Source organism: Netta rufina (assembly GCF_964035555.1).
Source record: "Netta rufina genome assembly, chromosome: 6".
In the NCBI taxonomy this organism is placed as follows: domain Eukaryota; kingdom Metazoa; phylum Chordata; class Aves; order Anseriformes; family Anatidae; genus Netta; species Netta rufina.
The window spans coordinates 5654767-5673903 of record NC_140129.1 but is presented as its reverse complement, the minus strand read 5'-3'; the positions used below and the strand labels follow the sequence as shown (position 1 = coordinate 5673903).

The 19137-nt window shown below is 42.3% G+C and overlaps 1 protein-coding gene across 4 annotated transcripts in view; it reads left to right on the top strand.

Moving 5' to 3' along the window:
* Positions 1-282: 282 nt before the first annotated feature.
* Positions 283-19137, top strand: part of GULP1 (GULP PTB domain containing engulfment adaptor 1) — a 151461-nt gene continuing 132606 nt past the window's right edge. For 2 of the 4 annotated variants that reach the window (XM_084288907.1, XM_084288899.1), the window contains exon 1: positions 283-422. The gene's annotated coding sequence lies outside the window, so the exon portion shown is untranslated. Of the gene's footprint in view, positions 423-4270; positions 4346-19137 lie in introns of those variants that run through there. The other 2 variants (XM_084288900.1, XM_084288905.1) reach the window with 2 other exon arrangements.

The window sequence follows — 19137 nt, the reverse complement described above, 5'->3', positions numbered from 1 at the left end:
GTGGCGGCGGCTCCCCGCTGCCCTCGGAGGCCCTGCTGTGACGCTTTCCAGCCGGGGCCGGCGTCACGGAGGCTGCTGGGCGACCTCAGCGCCGCGCCTTTCGCCACAGCAGCCCGTGGGCACAGCGGGCTGCGGCCACCTCCCGTCGGAGCCAGCCGCACCGACGGCTCCCACCAGGGGCTGCTCCGCGCGCACCGCTAGCGGCGCCCCCTGCCGAGCGCCTCCTCCTCCTCCTCTTCCTCGCCTTCCTCCTCCTTCTCCTCCTCCTCATCCTCCCGGCCAGAGGCAGGGGGAGCCCGGGAGCAGCTGGCCCGGCAGGCAGGCGGGGTCCCCCGGCCGTCCGCCCGCGCTGACGTCAGGAAACTTTTCTCGGCGGCTCCGAGGCCGGAGCGGAGCGGGGAGGCGGCCGCCATCACCCGCAGGTAGGGTCCCGGGGGGCGGTGGGGGTGCGCGGTGCGGGCAGGGGCAGCGCCCGGGGGTCTCCCGTTGAGCGCCGCTCCCAGTCCGGCCGAGCAGGCGGCGCCCCGGGGGCGGTGAGGAGCCGGGCTCGCTGCCCCAGGGCGCTGTGGGGGGAGCCGGGGGTCGCGGTGCCCCGGGGGGCTGCGGGGGGAGCCGGGGGTCGCGGTGCCCCGGGAAACTTCCCGCAGGTCGCCGAGCTTCGCTCCTCAACTCCCACCCCGCGACGAGCTCCGAGGGAGCTGCCCGGGGGGTGCTGAGTCCCAGCCCCAGCGGGTCTGGAAGTTTGGGGGTGCTGTTGGCTTGCAAGTTACCGGGGGTGTCTGCACGGAGAAGGGACCAAAAGCATGCCCAGAGCTCCCCGGCTGGGAGGCGAGGCACGTACGGAGGTGATTTGGAAGGTTTTGGGTTGCGTGGAGAGGCAAAATATTTGAACAAAGCATGTTTGGTCTACTCGGTGTAAATATAAACAGGCACCCTTTTTTTGTTTCTTACGTGCGTAGCTGTGCCCCCGCGACTTAGAAATACTTGTGTCTTTTCAATAGTTTTCTTCCCCTACGTATTAGACCGAATCCCAACTTCGGCAGTGCCGCTCTGCTGTTGTGCCGAGGCACCACTCCTCAGAGCTTCAACCCTCTGCCTCTGGTGATAGTCATCAAAATAAGGCAATTCCTACGAGAGGGGGAAGAAACCTTCCTGAAGGTCAAGCTTCTGTTTGGTGGAGCACGAACGGAAAAGTTTGCCTTTAATTATTGAACGGCTTAGTCAATTGTTATGTCAGGGACAGCCCCTGATGTTTGGAGGTTTTCCACGTGCACTCAGGGAAAGGAACAACAAAATAGTGGGGAAAATGGGGAGGGTAAATATGTGGTTATTAGCTGGATGGTTTGGGGTACGTATTTTATTTTTAGATGCGCAGCTGTGTAAGTGGTTATAGGCCCCCTTAAATATTTATCTCTATGTGAAGAGGTAGAATAAAGCTGGTGATTCACAGATTAAAAACCCAGGAATTACGGCACAGTACTGAAGGATGCAAGGGAACAGTCAGGTCTGTGCCTTTAACGGAGCTCCTGAGATAGGGACATTAGTGAAAAGAGTCTGGAAATCAGCAGGAGCAAGGGTTGCTTTAGCAGTAAGGATGTCAGTCTTAGGCATGACCTGGGTAGCGTTGGGCATGTCCTGGAAGTGATGGGTACAGGACCGAAAATGATTCTGATGCCAAAAAAAAAAAAATAGAAAGAGAGAGAAAAATTCTCGACTGCAACAGTGAACCACTACTGCAGGATCCCGTGTAATGCATTTTAAATCTCATGGGGAAATGCCAAACTGGTACTGGGTGAGCAAAGCTGAGGAAGGTGTAGTTAAAGCAGCGGATGAGACTGGCTGTTAGGTAAACTAATGGTTGGCACCGCCCTGTTGGGCTTTGGTAGCAACCTGTAATCTTTTTGAGGCTTGAATGTCTTTTCAGAATTCAAAGACTGCATCTACTGCTCTGCAAAACACTCACCTGGTGGGACCCTTCAGAAAGTCCTTTAGGACCTCATTAAAGTAATGCGCTTATCCTTTGCCTTTAGACAATGTTACATCTCAGTTCCGCAACAGCAGCGCGAGTGGGTGTTTACCCAACATTTGTAAATATTGCTGGATGCTCTGCAACTCCAAATCAAAAGATTTACTCAAAGAACTGGAGAGGTCAAATACAATAAACTGGCATTTATGTTATGGTTATCGAATTAGTTTTTCTCGTGAGATAATCCCTCAAGAGCATATTGCTTGAACTTGTCATAAGAAAGTAATTAAAGCTACTGCGAGAAATAATTAAAGGGCAACTTTAACTTCAACAGGGGACTACTGTGTCTTGAAAAAGAACAAAAAAGGAACTCCCTTATCCTTGAGTTGCTGATGTATTTGACATGAATTGCACAGGATGCTAATTCCCTCGGGTTTGGAGGGTCTGTAGCATGCCAAGAGCCCAAGTGCAGCAGGTTTCCTTTGCAGCATCAGGTGGCTGGGAACCATTGGTCGTCATTGGGGGTGAAATGAGTAGCTGAGGCTTTATGGCAAGTTAATCAGCTCGTGAGACAAAAAGTCCTGGATTAGTAGAGCTGTTGCATAAGAATACACTAATTGAGCACAAATAAACGTTTTCCCCCATCCTCTTTTTAGCATTACTGCAATCTGATTTTGGAAGCAGTAAGCGCCTTTAGAGGACCAGCTTGTGTCCCTGTCAGTGCTTTGTTGAAGATGCTCCATGACTTAAATGCCACATCAAATTTCCTTGTCTTAGATATTCAAGCATAGACCCTGCCTGTGCCACTTCATTTGCATTGCTGAGGGCCCACGTAGGTTTTTACCTTTCCACGGGCACTGAAAGAACTCTGGCAGTGGCCAGACACAGATCCTCAGCCTTAAAAACACTTTCTACCTAGGCTACAGCTCCACCCAATCTAATACGCACAAGGTCATCTGAAATGCTGCATCTTGCCAGGTAGTTTCAAAACTTGTTTGTTATGCTGAACTGAACATCAAGAGAAGGAGGTGATGTTACTAGGTAGATGTTATCCAGATTTCAATAGAGAGTTTATCCAGCTGGAAACTCATCTTGAATTCCCAGGGAAGAGTTTACACTTTAATTCCACCTCCCCTCTGCTGGTTTAAGCAGATGTTCTAATCACCAAGCAATGAGGGTGCTCTGATAACCATCATTTCCTCAGGTTGAAATGGCTTGCTGTTTTTTTGGGGGTATAATTGTGTATTAGGCAAAGAAAGACTGTACAATTTTGTAGCTTAATGATACAGACACTCCTGTAAAAGAGAGACATGATGTGAGTTTGTAACAACCGTATATATAGTGAGCTTTCACCAGAGCAAGAAACGGAGTTCAGGCTTCCCAACACCTGAAGTTTTATGCAGACTACTTGATAATGTGGCAAAGAAGTACCAGAAAAGCCCCGAGAGTAAGATACGGCATTTCATGAACTTCTGTAAAGCAAAGATTACTTCTATTTTTAGAAATGTGTGACTTTTAAGGCAAATAGTTTGACATTCAGAAGTGTCCGATGGTTGTTTCTAGCATGCTGTATTGCTTTAGTGGGGCAGGGCGAGCAGGTATTCCTGTGTCTGGCAATAGCTGTGAATAGAGGAGAATCATCTCTAAGGGTTGCCATCTTCTTGGAATCCCTAGAATAACATGAAAACTTTAGCATTCAAATTCCTGCATGTTATTTTTAGATAAAATGATTTTTTTTTTGAGGACTGCTGGATTCTCTGGAACTCTTCAAGATCTTTCATCTGTGTGTCTGTGTGTGTGTTTTTTTTTTTTCTTCTCTCTTTCTCTGCTCTCCTGGTTCCCCGCAGTTTTAATGGGGCAATCTTGGAGGAAGACAAAATGCAGTAGCAACATGCAAAGCAGACCCCAGAGTGCTAGCCGCTGTGCTGTTTCACAGTGCATTCTCTTTTTCAGTTTTGTCCTTTTAAATGCAGATCCTAGATCTCCACTTCTTCCCAGCCAGGATGTATTCTCAGGAACTTAAATCTTGTGTTTACACTTCCCAGGTGCTCAGGGACGCTCAAAACCCTTGCAGGAGCCCAAGCAGAAAGCAGGGCTGCATGAGGCAGAGGCTGCCCTGGCTGGCAGCAAGAGGCTGCCCCTCTCACCCCTACCCTGTGGTGCACAGCATCCTCTGAGCTGCTCCTTGGCTGCCCACTGGAACTCAGGATTTTTCTACACCTACAGGCACACGGAACACAATCTGTGGATTTTCTCTTCTGCCAGATTGAAGAGATTGTTTCAAAAGACCTTCTTTAAAAGAACTACATTAAAAAAAATGTACAATGCTTTTTTTCTTCATCTGTTGTGAAATCTTCTGGAAAGCAGAGCAGAAGTGAGGTAATGAGCCTAGATAAGTGACTGTGTTCCCAATAAAAAATGATTTTTCCTGCAATCACATCTCAAAATGTAGTTTGGAACAGCAGTCATCTTTGCATGCCAATTACATTAGGAGTTGTTTAAAGAAAGTTTGGTGTGTCCTCAAACCTATTTTCTTAATGTTTGTCCGGAGCATCTTTCCAAATGCCTTGCTGTGCAGATATGTGCTGTCTCTAATGCCTCCTTCCTACACGCTGTGTTGGCAGCCGTGTGCATTCAAAGATCATGAGTCAGGTCCCATAACAAAATTATGAAATGGGCTTAAAAACAGAACAGGCTTTCACTTTGTCCTTTTCAAATGTTTAGCGTTTTCTTCTTTAAAGGTTTTTTTTTTCTTCCTTTTTTTTTTTTTTTCAGTTCCTTAGGTCTGAAACTTGATTATGTTAAATGGTGTTGTGGATCTTTTTTTTTTTCTTGTTTTCTTTTTTACTTTTAACAGAAGCTCAATTTCAGGTCTTAAGTCTTCTAGAAAAACATGTTGCAAAGCTTGCACTAAAATCATGAATGATGGCACCACCATGTCTGAGCTTCTGCTGATACAAGCCGCAGTTTTAAATGGGAAAGTACGTCAAAATATTTCATTGTCACTCTTGCTTATAATAAGATGCTACACAGGTCTCTGCTGATGGTTCTGGCTGCTTGTTCATGTGCTAAAATCAAAGCAGATTGAATCCCAGGCCTGAAGATAGCAGCTGTTAGTGTGTCTTATTCTTCTGCTTCCCACCTCATCGAGTGACAGCATGGGCATAGTCTTCACTTCCAAAGCAGCGGGCACTTGGTGTCCAGCTAGGTGGTGGTTTCATCTCGCAGGGTATGGCACGGTGTGGTATGCACGAGTGTGTGTCTGATGGTGTACGCAGCTCATACCTATTTTAGAGGAACTGCAGTTAAGATAACATGGAAAAATATCCCATTAAAGTAATGCATAATAGTGAGAGATGAATTGCTTATCGTTTACATATAACATGGTGCTGAATCTTTACTCAGGACAGAAAATGGTAGCAGGGGGCCATGTAGCCAGCAGAAAGTAGTTTGAGAGCCTAACCCCCACTATCGCGCCCCTTAAGCTGTTTCACATGTGTGAGCTTTCAAGGAGCGTGTACAGGGGATTTGTAAGCACAAAGGTCTTTAACATCTGAGTTTAGTATGATCTTGTTCTTGATTTAGGCAGCCTAAAAATTGCAGTACTAATTTTGTAAGCTGTATGTTGTGTTAATATTCAATTTCTTCTGTTGTGCAAATAGGCTTAGGATTGAAGAAACACTTTTCCAACAAATTCTGCAACTGGAGCTGATACTAATTCTCTTATCTTTCTGTGCCATACCGTAATTGCACTTAATTGTCTGCTTCTGCTATGTTGTGTGGTGTGAAATGCAGTATGTCAACACTGCTAAACTGCAACAGCAGTGTGTATAATGCTGATGGTATTGAAGAAGAGAATTTGCAGATCTCCCACCTAACTGGATGAAACAGCTCTGGTGCAGCTGCCAAGGCAGCCCTTTGTATGTATTCTGGTAGTGAAAGCTTTTTTTTTTTTTTTTTCCTCTGTATTGTTGTTGTTGTATCAAGTCTTCATGATTTTTTGTGTCCTGTGTCAGACTGTTAAGCTGAAAGGCATGGAAAGGCATGTCCATAGCTAGGAAGACGGAGTGTAAAAAAAGTAACATTCCCTTACAGTCCCTCAGAAATGCTGGAATTGTTATGAAATGGCTTAATAGCCTTACAATTTAGTGCAGCTCTCCTAACTTGAGTCTCCTTTATCTTTTTTAAGGCATTTTAGTGTTTTGCAGACTCGGAGAACTTACCTAAAGAGGTTGCAACTTGTAAAAAGGATTCTACAACCTTCCCTCAGCAGGTGGCGATGGGAGGCTCTGGGCATCTTCCTACATCCCAGCTTCCCTTCCCTCCCAGTCAACCACTTTCTATGCTGCAAGGTAGCCAAAACTCCCATAAAGAACGGGGAACTAAAGCTGTTTGTTTTCTGTAAGCTGCTTGGATCCTTCCAGAGGTAGGAGGAAAATACCAGCTGGAAATCATGAGGGAAGAAGAATGGTGTGATTTTGTGTTAAGATTGAAAATATACTTTGCCTGTGGTTAGTTCAGTGTTACAGTTTACACTTGAATGAGTATATAAAGAAAGCAAATTAGAAGAAATACAGAGGAAAGCAAGCGGAACTGTAACATTTGACAAATTGTCTGCTTGTCTTACCCCTGCAAAAAGGGGGGGAAAAACCTTCTATTTAAGTTTTACCTGGGTACATGAGGTTTCAGAAATGCATGGGCTGATGGGCCTCTCATCCCCCTTCACATGGAAAATGACATTGTGTCCTCAGAACCCCCTTTTTGTTTAGTTTCAATGGGACTCTGCATACTTTTGTATTGGTTTTTACTGGAGCAGCCTGAGCCAACACACGGCTACAGACAGCAAATCTGCAGGCGTGGACAATTCAGCTCAGCTGCATTGTATGAGCTGTAGTGATCATCTGTCAGGAGATCACGGCACAGCTGACAGCACTCTTGATTGTTTCTCTCCAAAAAGTGCTGGTATTTGCTTTGCTTTTACACTGACTGGCAAAGCAGGAGCGATGTGACTGCAGAGGGGACAGCGCTGCCACGAGGCAGCAGGTATCGGTGGCAGCAGGCAGAAAGTTCAGGGATGACTTCAGGGTGTCGTGGTAAGAAGAAAGCGAATTATTACATATTACTTAGTGATAATACAGTGCTGAGGTACCATATTTCATGTATCTAGGTGTTTAAAATAGGTAAGTACAAAATATGGCAATTTACATTACTTATATATGAATATTTTATTTACAACTTTAACCTCTTTTGAGATGCCACTCATACTGGGGGAATCTGGGATGCCTCAGGCAAGTGTAGTATCAGCAGGAACAGCCAGCATCCGATCTCTGCATCCAGTATGCTGAGGTGCCAAGCCGTGCTCTCACTTCATTCTTGGTAAAAACATGGCAGTGATTCCTCTGTGATCTCTCTTGATATCCCACTTAGAAAACATCAACATAATGGGAGGTAAAATCTTAAATTATAAAAAGTAAGATAAAATCCAAGTTAATTCTTCTGGTGGTTCCCACATCATCAGAAAAACATTGTTATCTAGGTACTGTAATGGCTAATTCCTACAATGTTAGAAGAGCTTTTATAGGGATGCGACTGGCATGCTCAGTTTCTAAGCAATTGGAGAGCAAGGACATACTTCACGGTGCAAGTCCCAGGTTTGAATGTGATATGCTTAATTCCACTCCTCTTTGCTAACGTAACTATGGATGTCAGAGCACAGTGTGCTTTACCTGTGGTGCTTACCATCAATACCTCTTCTGCTTTCCCTTTTCCTACAGACCTGTTGCCAATGTGTGTTACAAGATTGCTGACATTTTACCTAATGCATTTTATTTTCGAGTGGGTTTGAAGAATTTCCCTGTTTATCTTCGTCTTGGGTGGGATGTTTCTGTGTAGAAGTGGTAAGCCGGGTCTTAACTCCCAGGCTGTCTAACACAGGTGGTAGTGACCAGATGAACACCGGCTTCGTTGCATCACTCTGTACTGCTTCATCCATCAGTTTGTGTAGGGATCAGGGAAAATGGTGCTTTCATCTTCTGAGGCTTCGGTTCTGCTCTGCTCATCAAAATAGAATTTGTCATGTTAGTAAGGAGTTCTTCCGTTGGCTTTAAATGGAGGCAGGCAAGGAGGTAATTTGCTTCTGCATTCTTCTTCTCAGGTTTGAAGAAAATACAGAACCAGGTCATATTCAGATAATTTAAGGATATTGCACTTTATTATATAGAGGTTTTCTTCCTATTCTTGGGAAATACCCTTACAGTTTATTGTTTTGTGGTTTATGAGTAAAGCCTACATGAGATTTTTCTCTCTTCCCACTCTGGAGCTGTTTCCTTTGCAGCATTGTTAGGCTTGATTGGAATCTAGGAACTTTCTTAGTAGTGAGTCAAGAAAAAATATAAACAAAAGCTGGGCAAGGCATAGTGGAGGAATGGGAGAGATTTTAAATGTGGTTTAAAACCTTCTAGCTCTAAGATAGAGGTACAGTTACCTCCCTGTCCATGCACACCTTGTGCTTCCTCTTAATTTTTTCACTTTTCTTCTGTTGCCCTTGCTCATAAGTATTTCTCACTCGCTTGTGTTGTGCCTATATATGGTTTCAGTTTGGGATTGTCACATTTTTTGGCCTTGTAACTGAACAGTGGTTAAAAGGTGTGAAGAAACTGACCACAGATTAGATATTTAGTGAAAGGTAAAGAAAAGCATATTTAAGATTAGTGGAATGTATTTGAGATGTGTTATGTTACCGGCATACCCATGCCTTCTTAAAACCTGAAATAATCTGTTTTCTATTTAATCCAAATCACTTTCATTTGCTAAGTCATCTGGAATTTACTTTTGCTGAATGAAGTTCTTAGATTGCTTAGCCAAATGGCAGGGGAAAAAATGTCCAACTACTGAAGAATATGCCTGGATATTAAAGAACAAAATAAAATGCTAAAGATCTCAGTTCTGAAAGAAATAAGTGGTTGGCTAGAGATAAATGCTTTGAATTCGTTATGGTGAGTTTTGCCAGATGTTCTTAAAGAGTGTTTGTGTACGTTGTATTTACTGTGGTGTTTCTCATACTTGCTGCAAGGCATGTGTATTTCTAGGTCATTTGATCTTGTTTATGGTCTAAATACTCCCCCCCCCCCCCCCCCCCCCTTCCCCAACACACACACAAAACAGCAGTATCCAATTGTGTGCTATGTTCAGCTGCTTTTTAGAAGATGTGATCCAAACATTAAGTCCCATCCGGCGTTTGTGTATGGTAAAATGAATAAACTATATTTCTTCTCAGCTGGCAAATTCGCTTTGAATCTTACGATGTCTTGATAGAGATCTGAAACTTGCATTTTGCTATGTACCTAGGAATGCCTGACATGGTACGATCCTTAAGGAGATATTGCACCTGAAAGACTTTTTTAAGACATGCCTGGAGGAGACAACTTATCAAGTGTACTCTCAGCCTCAAACAACATGGAAGGGTGAATGGCAGAGAGATCTATGCTCTGTACTAAAAGATCTCATCAGTCACATGAAAACACATCAGTTATTCCTTTATAGTCTGTCCTGGTACATGTGTATTAGGAAAACCCATGTTTGTATATGGCAAATACTGGCTAGAGCAGCAGCTGATGCATGGTCATCCAAAACACGGCTTTTCCACAATTATCCTGTTACTAGTTGTGTTGTGTCATGGATGCATTAATTCTGTTCGTCTGTGCTTTGATTTCTCAGAGGATGTTTCTTCTCAGGCTATGCAACTCTGCAGGTAGCTTGACACAGCAGGATGCTGCCGACAGGGTGCTCGAAGCCTTTTCCTATCCATTACCACCTTTTTCTGCCTGGAGCACCTTCCTCTGGGCACTGGCTCAGGTGTGTGCAATATTGCACTGGGAATCGGGTCATGTAGGACCAGCCACTTGAAGGGAGGGACAGGACAATTCACACGTGTTCAGTCTGATGGTGGAGCAATAGCATGAGGTGACACAAGATTCCTTTTCAAATTAGCACATGTACAATGTGCGAACCTGCAGGCCTTCATCCAGTGTGTGCAGGATTTTTTTGCTGCTTGCAGTAGAGTTTGTCAGCAACCTGACCAGAACAGGTTCATGCACGTAAACAGTCTCTTTCTATCCTTCACTGATGTAGTTTTATATTCTGCAAGGCACGTCCGCTTTAACAAGTGAGGATAAACAGTGCTGCATTGTGGAAAACACAGCTGCTTCTTACTATACCCAGTTTATTAAGCTTTGTCATAAATTCAGGTTACTAGAGATGTATATTGGGGAGGTTTGTTTATTTTCCTGCAAAGCTTCATCGGAATAACACAGAAGTTTGTTTTTCTGGCTCCTGCCTTTCTTTCAAAATGAAAAATGCATTGACTTCTAAATATAATAGCATACTTATTTTATTCATTAAATAATAACTTGTTTTCTTTGGGTTTGATTTCTTATGATTTATTTTTTTTTAATGTAGACTTCCCTGAGTGGCCCTGCTGACTGCTTAAAGAAGGGAGACTGATAGCTTTCTTTCCTTTTTTTTTTTTTTTTTTTGGTTATTCTCTGTGATATATATTATGACAATAAATATTGTGGATTCAGTGCTCCTTCCATGGCTAAATAACCAAGAATGCCTTGGTCTAATTTATGGTGTTGTATGTTGCCTTATGTCAATCATCAGACTGATTGTCTGTTGTGGAGATTGATTTTAATGGCAAAAAATGTCTATTTCTCTAGCAGTCCAAACAGATGAGTAGTCTTAAGTTCATTCTGTGTGTGCTTGTGCCTGTCCTTCTTCATCAGAGCTACTTGGAATTGCCTGAATTTCATTTGCCAAATTTGATTGCCAGATTTCATGTGTTGATAAGAGATTAAGAGAAGCTTGTATTTAAGATATCTACTTCATGTTATGAAATTAAATTTAGCTGAATACTGATCTCTGCTGAGAATGGAAGCTGATATTCCTCCTGTTCCTGTTTAATAGATCAGTTGAGGGAGAATATCATCATCGTGTAGAATAGATTCATGGGCTGAGAGCTTTTTGGGCCAGAACAAACAATGTGATAGTTCTGGCTTGTCCAGGGACTTGCGGTTGTGGCAGCATCCCCGCTCGATAAAACATGCTGTAGCTGAAGATTCAATTTGCACTTGGAAGCTCCACTGTTTTAAGTCCTATCATAGCGTAGAGCAGAGTGTGCCACTCCTTAACTACTTTTCAAGGGATCTTTTTACGGTTAGTGGTGGTGCTGCTGCTTGGATAGAGAAGGATTCTGGTGCTTTGGGGACTGATTGCTCTTGAAAATGAAGGCAGACCATTTAAATGCTTTATTTTCAGACCAAGCTCTAGTGGAATTAGGCTGCAGTGGAGTCATCACATTTTTTCCTTTTGCCTTTCTACCTGCCAATAATTTTGAAGTGTTGGCCTGCTCCGTTTTTTTAATACGTTTCACAAAACCTGATGAATGGGTAGAAGAGAGAGATTGGTATTAGCATCCCTGTGAAAGATGTGTGGCTGACTGGAGAATGATGTGGGAGAAACACTGGATTCTCGCTTTTTGCTTGAAGCCTGCTGATTTTTAGTGACAGAGGTACCTGTAATTTTTACCTGCTGAAAACACTTTTCCTTTGCTCTGAAAAAAATTACCCATTAAGCCCTGTCATTGCTGATGAAACCTAGCTAGTACCTTATTTTGGACTGAGCTTACAGGTGCACAAGATTGTGAAATTTAATATTGTTCTTTGTCATGCTCACGCAATGCACTCAGTCTCCTCCATTACCTATTATTTTTTCTATTTTTATCGTATTTTATCACATTCTCTTGCCCTGAAGTTTAGGGGGCTAAACTTTAATTTTAGCCCTCTTCAGTCTTTTTTCAGCAGACACAATCCTTCACTTATACATGTACGTAACTGCGCTTCAGCAGAAGTGGTATGAGACATTCAGTGTGTGTGTGTGTATATATATATATATATATATATACACATACAGTATATATAAATCTTTCTGGCCCAAGTCTCCTTATATAAATAATCCTCATTCTAGATTTGGGGTGTGTATGTGTAAATCAAATAGTTTGCCCAATTTTCTGTGGGAATCTTCTATTTGCCTGAGGAACTTGTATGAACCCCATGTGCTCCCAGAATTTGCAGTTATTTTTTTTCATACAGATTCCTTCAGAAACCTGGGTGGTTTAGGACTGGGCAGTATGTTCGGTTGTCTTCTGTGTTTCTTATTAAGGAAAAGCTTATGATGCCAGTTGGGCTTGTTATTTTTCAGGTATTGTTTCTATATACTTCTTTGTTCAGCAGTGTCCTTGAATGACCCTTTTCTCTATGTGCAATATCTGAACTTGTCAGTGTTTTTTTTTCTTTTAATTACTTTTGTGTTTCCAGAGCATGGTATGCTGTAGTGCTTTCCATAAATAAAAACTAATGGAGTTGGAAATCCCACGTGTTGTCTCTGCTGTGTCTGTTCTCCCTGTACGAGCAGCTACACAGCAACGCCTGTCCTGAGGCTTTGAAGGTTATTATTACATGAAAGAATTTTGGGATCTTCTGTCTTTTACAGGGGAGCTTCCCAGGGCTTTTTCATCAAATGTGCTTGTTGGATCGGTAGCTCTTCTATATATTCCTTCTGTTGCTTGTTGTTTGCTGCTTGTTCATGTTTTTTATCTAGGCTTGGAGGGATTTTTTTTTCTTTCTTGTTATTCTTTATATTTGAATGATCCATAAAATTAGTTCCATACATTTTTAGTTATCTGTTCCATCTGCTGAAGATTATTTATTTGTTTGTTCCCCTTCATTCCCTTTATACCTCTGTTTGCCCACCACGTTCTTGTTAACCTTGCAAACGCAGGTCTTGGCCACTAATTTTTACAATCCCATTTGCTCTGACTGCTGCAGCTCAATATCACTTGAGTGTTCATTTCTTCTTGCACTGAAACCGTATGCATATCTCTCTGCACTCCCAGTTTGTTTACCGGGGTTAGTGAGAACTTAATTGATGCAAGCAAGAATTCAACATTTGGAGGAATATCAGGCACGTTTGGTTGTTGTGCCTGATCTCTGTCTGTGATTCCTCAGGAGTAAACAAGGACTGTGGATTTCTTTCATGTCTGTCTCCTCTTTAGCTGTCCTTACAGAAATGCTACTGCATTGCCATGGCAGGTCAGACTCTGCCTTTTTAACCAGGAATACAATTTTGGTCTCTACCATGTTTCATAAATATTCGTTTTCCACGACCACTCTGGGGCTCTGCATTCCTAGATTTCTAAGCTGATTTTCAAGATTTGGTGCAGACTTTGGATGATAAAATAAAATGTACCCAGACCTCTTGGATTAGACATGATCTGGTGCTATCATCTAGATCAAAAGAGAAGACAAATCCTGTTCTAAATTGTTTTCCCTTCATCTGCTGCATTGCAATGATGTCATGTAACAGGACATTTTTAACCTCCTGTGGTTTTTAATACTTAATGTGTTGTACAAAGGAGGCTTTTCCTATTATTGTTCCCTTGTCCTCTGTGATGAGAAATGCAAATGTCCTGCACAAAACACCCTGTGTAATTTTAGCTGGAATATAGTGCTGAGCTGGATAATGAGTAGGACTCTTAAGATACAAGTGTGATAATACCACAAGTTTCAGCAAGGTTTTCTGGAGATTTAAGGTAACTGTTAAGGCCAATATGCTGTATGTATGTTTTTTTCCATGTTTTCAAGTTAAAAGAGAAAACAACTGTTAAAGTAAAAATGAATCTGTGGTGTAGGTTTCAGTCTAAACAGTAATTCTATTTTTTTTTTTATTCTTCTAAAGTGAATACAGTTCATTAATCCTTAATGTCCAGGGCTTTAAAATAATAGTATCATGCCATTAGTGTAACAACTGCCAGTTCAGCGTCCCGCAGCTTTTCCAGTTCTGAAATGCACATTCCGAGTGCAGTGATAGCTGTGAAAGGAGAATACGTGTAATTGTGCTGTGCTCTGGACTGCAATTGTAGAGCGCGATGAAAGACCTCCTTGTGGTCTAAGAAGGGTTTTGAAAGAATCCTTCGCCTGAAGGGAGGGCACTAGTGAGCAGATTAGATGTTTCGCTGTGACAAAGTGGGAATTTGGTGGCAGAGAGATAAAGGTTTCTCCTGTGAGATTGCCTATACCTGCGTCCGTTTGGTCCATAGGCTAAGCTATTGATAAAACTTGAATTTATATTTATTGCTTAGAATTGCTTTTAGAGTTATTCAAAGATTTCAATATTTCAACCTGCTGTTGACATGACACTTGATCACCTTGATCCTGGCTACTTTTAAAATATATTTTTTAGTTGTGACAAATAGCCTGTCTTAGTCATATCACTTGCACCAGCCGAAAGGAGCCTGTCTGCAAAGAACACTGAGAACTCTCTCAGAACATTATACGTGTTCGCTTTGGTACAGACAAAAAATGTCTTGTCCTATTTGTGTCAGTAAGAAGCATTCTTTCCCCCAAAAGGAAAAGGTTTGTGTTTGTAAATCCAGGATCCTATTCTATATTGTCCAGGAATAACTGAAGTGTCTTTTTATGCTAGCTAGCAAGTACATTATCATGTACAGTCCACGATAAAGAAGAGGCTAACATACTGCTTAAGTGGTTTGTGATTTGTTTAAGGAGCTGCTTTTGTTAAGATAAATCTGAATAGTTTGCAGTTTCACAAAGGTGGCTGGCTGTGAGTGGGTGTGCTCCTTCTGAACATTTGGATTTGCAAAGTAGCAAAGCCAACGTCGTTTTTTTTAGTTGTCTTTTTTTTATCATTTCTTCAATTGGTTGTTCATGGCCATAGACCTAAGATTTATGCTGAAATTAATATCTTTAAATCTGTGACAGTTTTTAGTAGTGCATGTGGTGCTTTTCTAGGTGTATTTTTTCAGTTCTATTTGCTGAACCCTGGCTCTCATTGCAACAGTACAACACTGATAGCAGGGGCTTAAAGAGGGAGAAAGAAGAAATACATATTCCTGCAGTTCTATTTACAATTCTATTTACAATTGTATTGTATTTACAATAGAATTTCTGCAATTCTATTAAGAGTCTTATAAATTAAGAAAGTGTGCAATTCTGTGCTTGAGAATAAGACCATAATTATTGATCATATGTGTTGATGAGACACGTCAGGTCAGACAGACCTGAGCACATCAGCTTCTGATTTGTGCAAACTAGCTGGAAGGTAGCTCCATTTCAGAAGCAATGGGTTTATACCTCCAGAGTAATGTTTTGTGCTTTAATACTCTGTGAAGAGAATTCAGGAGAAGGCAGAGTGTTTGACGTAATGCGGTCACAAACACTGTGAAGTTTCAGAGGTTGCACAGGTCGGCTAGAATTCGGAGTCATGACATCCACCACAAGTGGGATGTTAAGAGGCAGCCTGTGAGATCTCTCCAGTTTCAGTGCTGCACCTAAATATTAGTGCCGCTCCGTTTCTTCTGTTCAGTTTTCTTTTTCTTTTTTTTTTCTTTTTTTTCTTTTTTTTTTCTTATTTTTTTTGTCTGGCTGTCTCTACACTTGCTGTTAGTTCATGAGCGTATTCAGAATCCTCTTGCAAATTCTTGACAGGTACAACTGTTAGATTATTGTGTTAGATTTTCAGGCAATTGTGCTATACGTTATTTGGGGTAGCATATGTTGAGAGTGGCCTTCGGGTTCATTTTCATATTTGCCAGTAGGCTGTAATTTTGAAAAGGAATAGTTTGTATGTTAGATTGAGAAAACTGTGGGTTCGTGTAAAAACTTCTATCTGTCATGCAGATGCTTGCTTTGGACTCCCTCTGCATAAGTAGTAGCCTGGGGATTTGAGGTGGCTTCTGTGTGAGGCTGTATTCTTACTGATTTATTAAGGGTCTGTGTACATATGGAAGTAAACATACTCGGCTTGAATAATTCAGTCCAATTCAAGTGAATACTTTCAACTTGCTGTGTGTGCCTAATAGAAGGGAAATGCTGGCAGCAGAAGGAATTTGGAGGGAACAGGAGAGCAGAAGCGTGAGAGAGGTCTGGCATGAATATTGGTGTGTCTCAGGCAGTCAGGTTGTGATTTGCAGACAAATACAGCTCTGTTCTTGGTAAGAACAGATAATAACTATAGGAGCTACTACAAAGCACTAATGTGTGAAAATGCTGAAGTATTTGCTTATGTTATTATTTGATTTCCATTACAAATGTAAGCGTTGGGGGTGAAAAATTATCAACCTGGAAAAAGATACTAAAAATATGACTTAGATTGCAAACTGTGTATGAAGTCTTCTTGGTTACCTTGAGACATCGGCGCGTTGCACCAGCATTTTTCAATATCTTTAAACAGTTGGTCAAGAGTATGGCTATAAAACCATGGGAACTGGCGTACCTAAAAGGTCAACTACTAACCTATGGCAAGGGAAGGAGAATGAGTTGGGAGCAACTGGAGGGGTTTAGCAGGAGTTGCTAAATCCGTTGCTGATGGAGCAGTGATGTGTTATCACAGCATTATGCTGTGGCCTCTCCAAAGGAGTTTTCTTTCTTTCTTTCTCACTTTGTTTGCTGCTTTATAATACCAGTTTTTGATTGAACTGGTTTTCATGACTGATTATATACTTGTCATTCTGTAAACAACTTCGAGTGAATCATAGCTAGTCCACGAAATTGAGGCTAGATAATAATCTTACTTCTGAACTCTCTCTACTAGCAGTGGTGTTAGCATGCACATCATAAATGGAGATGATGGAATTTAACTTCCTGAGTTTCCCAAACACTTTCCACTATATAACCCGACTTTTAACTGAAAATTTTTATTAAACTCTTATCTTAAATTTGTCAATATAACTTGAGTTATATTACTAACAGGGAGAAAAAAAAATCTATTCAAAAACAAACAAACAACACAGAAATAAACCTCTGAAAAAATATATATATTTAATGTGGTTTGGTCCAAGTTGTAAAGTGTCAGAAAACTTGTATTAGTAACATGTAGTATCATTTTTCTCATACCATTCTTATATGAGGGATGTGCTTTCTACTACTTTTGTAGTTAGGAAATTTGCAGCATTCATTTGTATAAGCTAAGATTTCCTTCAGGTTCATATCTTGAATAATCATAGAATACAATTTGGAAGGGAACTTGGGAGGTCTGCCCATCCCTTCCATGCCAAAGTGAGCCTGTAGTCAGAAAACAGAGAGAAGAAAACTTGGGTCAATATTTTAGGGCAGGGAGTCTGGCGATGAGAGGAAAGGAGTTTGGACTAGGAGCCAGTACTGGGTCAAATTGTAAATCCGAGGGGAACAGAAGACTGAGATCCATTGGGAAGATGTACCTTGATCGGAGGAGGCAGATGTCACACAAAGAGCTAGTAATTAAGGTAAAATTTGGACTTGGATAAAAAGATAGAGACGACAAACTGAGATGGTATTAAAAATGGTCAAGGAGCACTGTGGATGTTTTCTAAGTGAGGAGGGACTGGGAATCAGGGTGATAGTGGGGCAGCAAGGGGGAGGGATTTGTGCAGCCAGTCTGGAGAACAAGCACAAAGATATTGGAAGGGATATTTGGACAGAAAGGGCTGGTCTCCCATACAATGGAAAGAAAAAACTTTGTGCTTGAGAACTTACTTGCCTCTCCAGAGTCTGGAATTCAACTTCATCAATCAGTTGTTCTGGAGAATGTGATTTTCTCCCTGTTTCTGCCATTCAATCCTGGTCAAGATGCTCTAGTAAGCTCTTCACTTCTGTTAGAAATACTTGACTTGAACTCCTGGCTCTGACTTCTAGAAGTGTTGACATGGATGTGTCTGAAATCAAGGGCAGCTTGCTTTGTATGTGAACTACTCCACATCTTTTAGCTCTTTCGTGAATAACACCTGAGGGTTTAGACACATGTTTCTTGGCAGATGGCTTTAGTAGTTTCTGCCAGGTTTTAGTGCACCTGCAGCAAGCAAGTGTAGTCTTTGAGTGCACTCTTGTCAGTGCAGCACCAGTCAGGAGCTGAGTGTAATCTACCTCTTGCTGGAGTAGGCTGCAGGATATTGGATAGCAAGTGTCTTCAATTGGGACCTCCAACTCTTCAGTCTGTTAAATGTTGAACAGCCACTGTAAAATGAGGACAACACTTCTTGTGAGGGGTTTTGGGTTTTGAAGTGAAGTGCAGTTTGTGGGCCATCGAAGTGCTCCAGTGAGAGCTGCTGTAGAGCTTTCTTTCATGAGCATCAGCTGTTTTCCAACTCTGCTTTTAGGAGTTTGTGGTGAGCAATGCACCGGGCTTTGCAATTAACTATTGAACAAGTTACACATTTGGGAAGGAGCACCCATTTTGTGTGATGAATGAGTAGCAGCCCTATAGAAACAGTCTTTCATTACATAAATGCATGCTGTCATGACATATGTCTGTAAAGGGATCCCAATTAGGATCACATAGTACTGTTGTGACATTTTACAGTTTCTGAATGATTACTAACATTGTTCAAGCATTGCATGTAGTAATTCACCTGCAAGATGAATCACAGAATCACAGAAATTCTAGGTTGGAAGAGACCTCAAGATCATCGAGTCCAACCTCTGACCTAACGCTAACAGTCCCCACTAAACCATATCCCTAAGCTCTACATCTAAACGTCTTTTAAAGACTTCCAGGGATGGTGACTCCACCACTTCCCTGGGCAGCCTGTTCCAATGTCTAACAACCTTTTCGGTAAAGAAGTTCTTCCTAATATCCAACCTAAAACTCCCCTGGCGCAACTTAAGCCCATTTCCCCTCATCCTGTCACCAGGCATGTGAGAGAATAGACCAACCCCCACCTCACTACAGCCTCCTTTAAGGTATCTTTAAAGAGCAATAAGGTCACCCCTGAGCCTCCTTTTCTCCAGGCTGAACAAGCCCAGCTCCCTCAGCCGCTCCTCGTAGGCCTTGTTCTCCAGGCCCCTCACCAGCTTCGTCGCCCTTCTCTGCACCCGCTCGAGCACCTCAATGTCCTTCTTGTAGCGAGGGGCCCAAAACTGAACACAGTACTCGAGGTGCGGCCTCACCAGAGCCGAGTACAGGGGGACGATCACCTCCCTAGCCCTGCTGGCCACACTGTTCCTGATACAAGCCAGGATGCCGTTGGCCTTCTTGGCCACCTGAGCACAATGCTGGCTCATATTCAGCTGACTATCCACCATCACTCCCAGGTCCTTCTCTGCCTGGCAGCTCTCCAACCA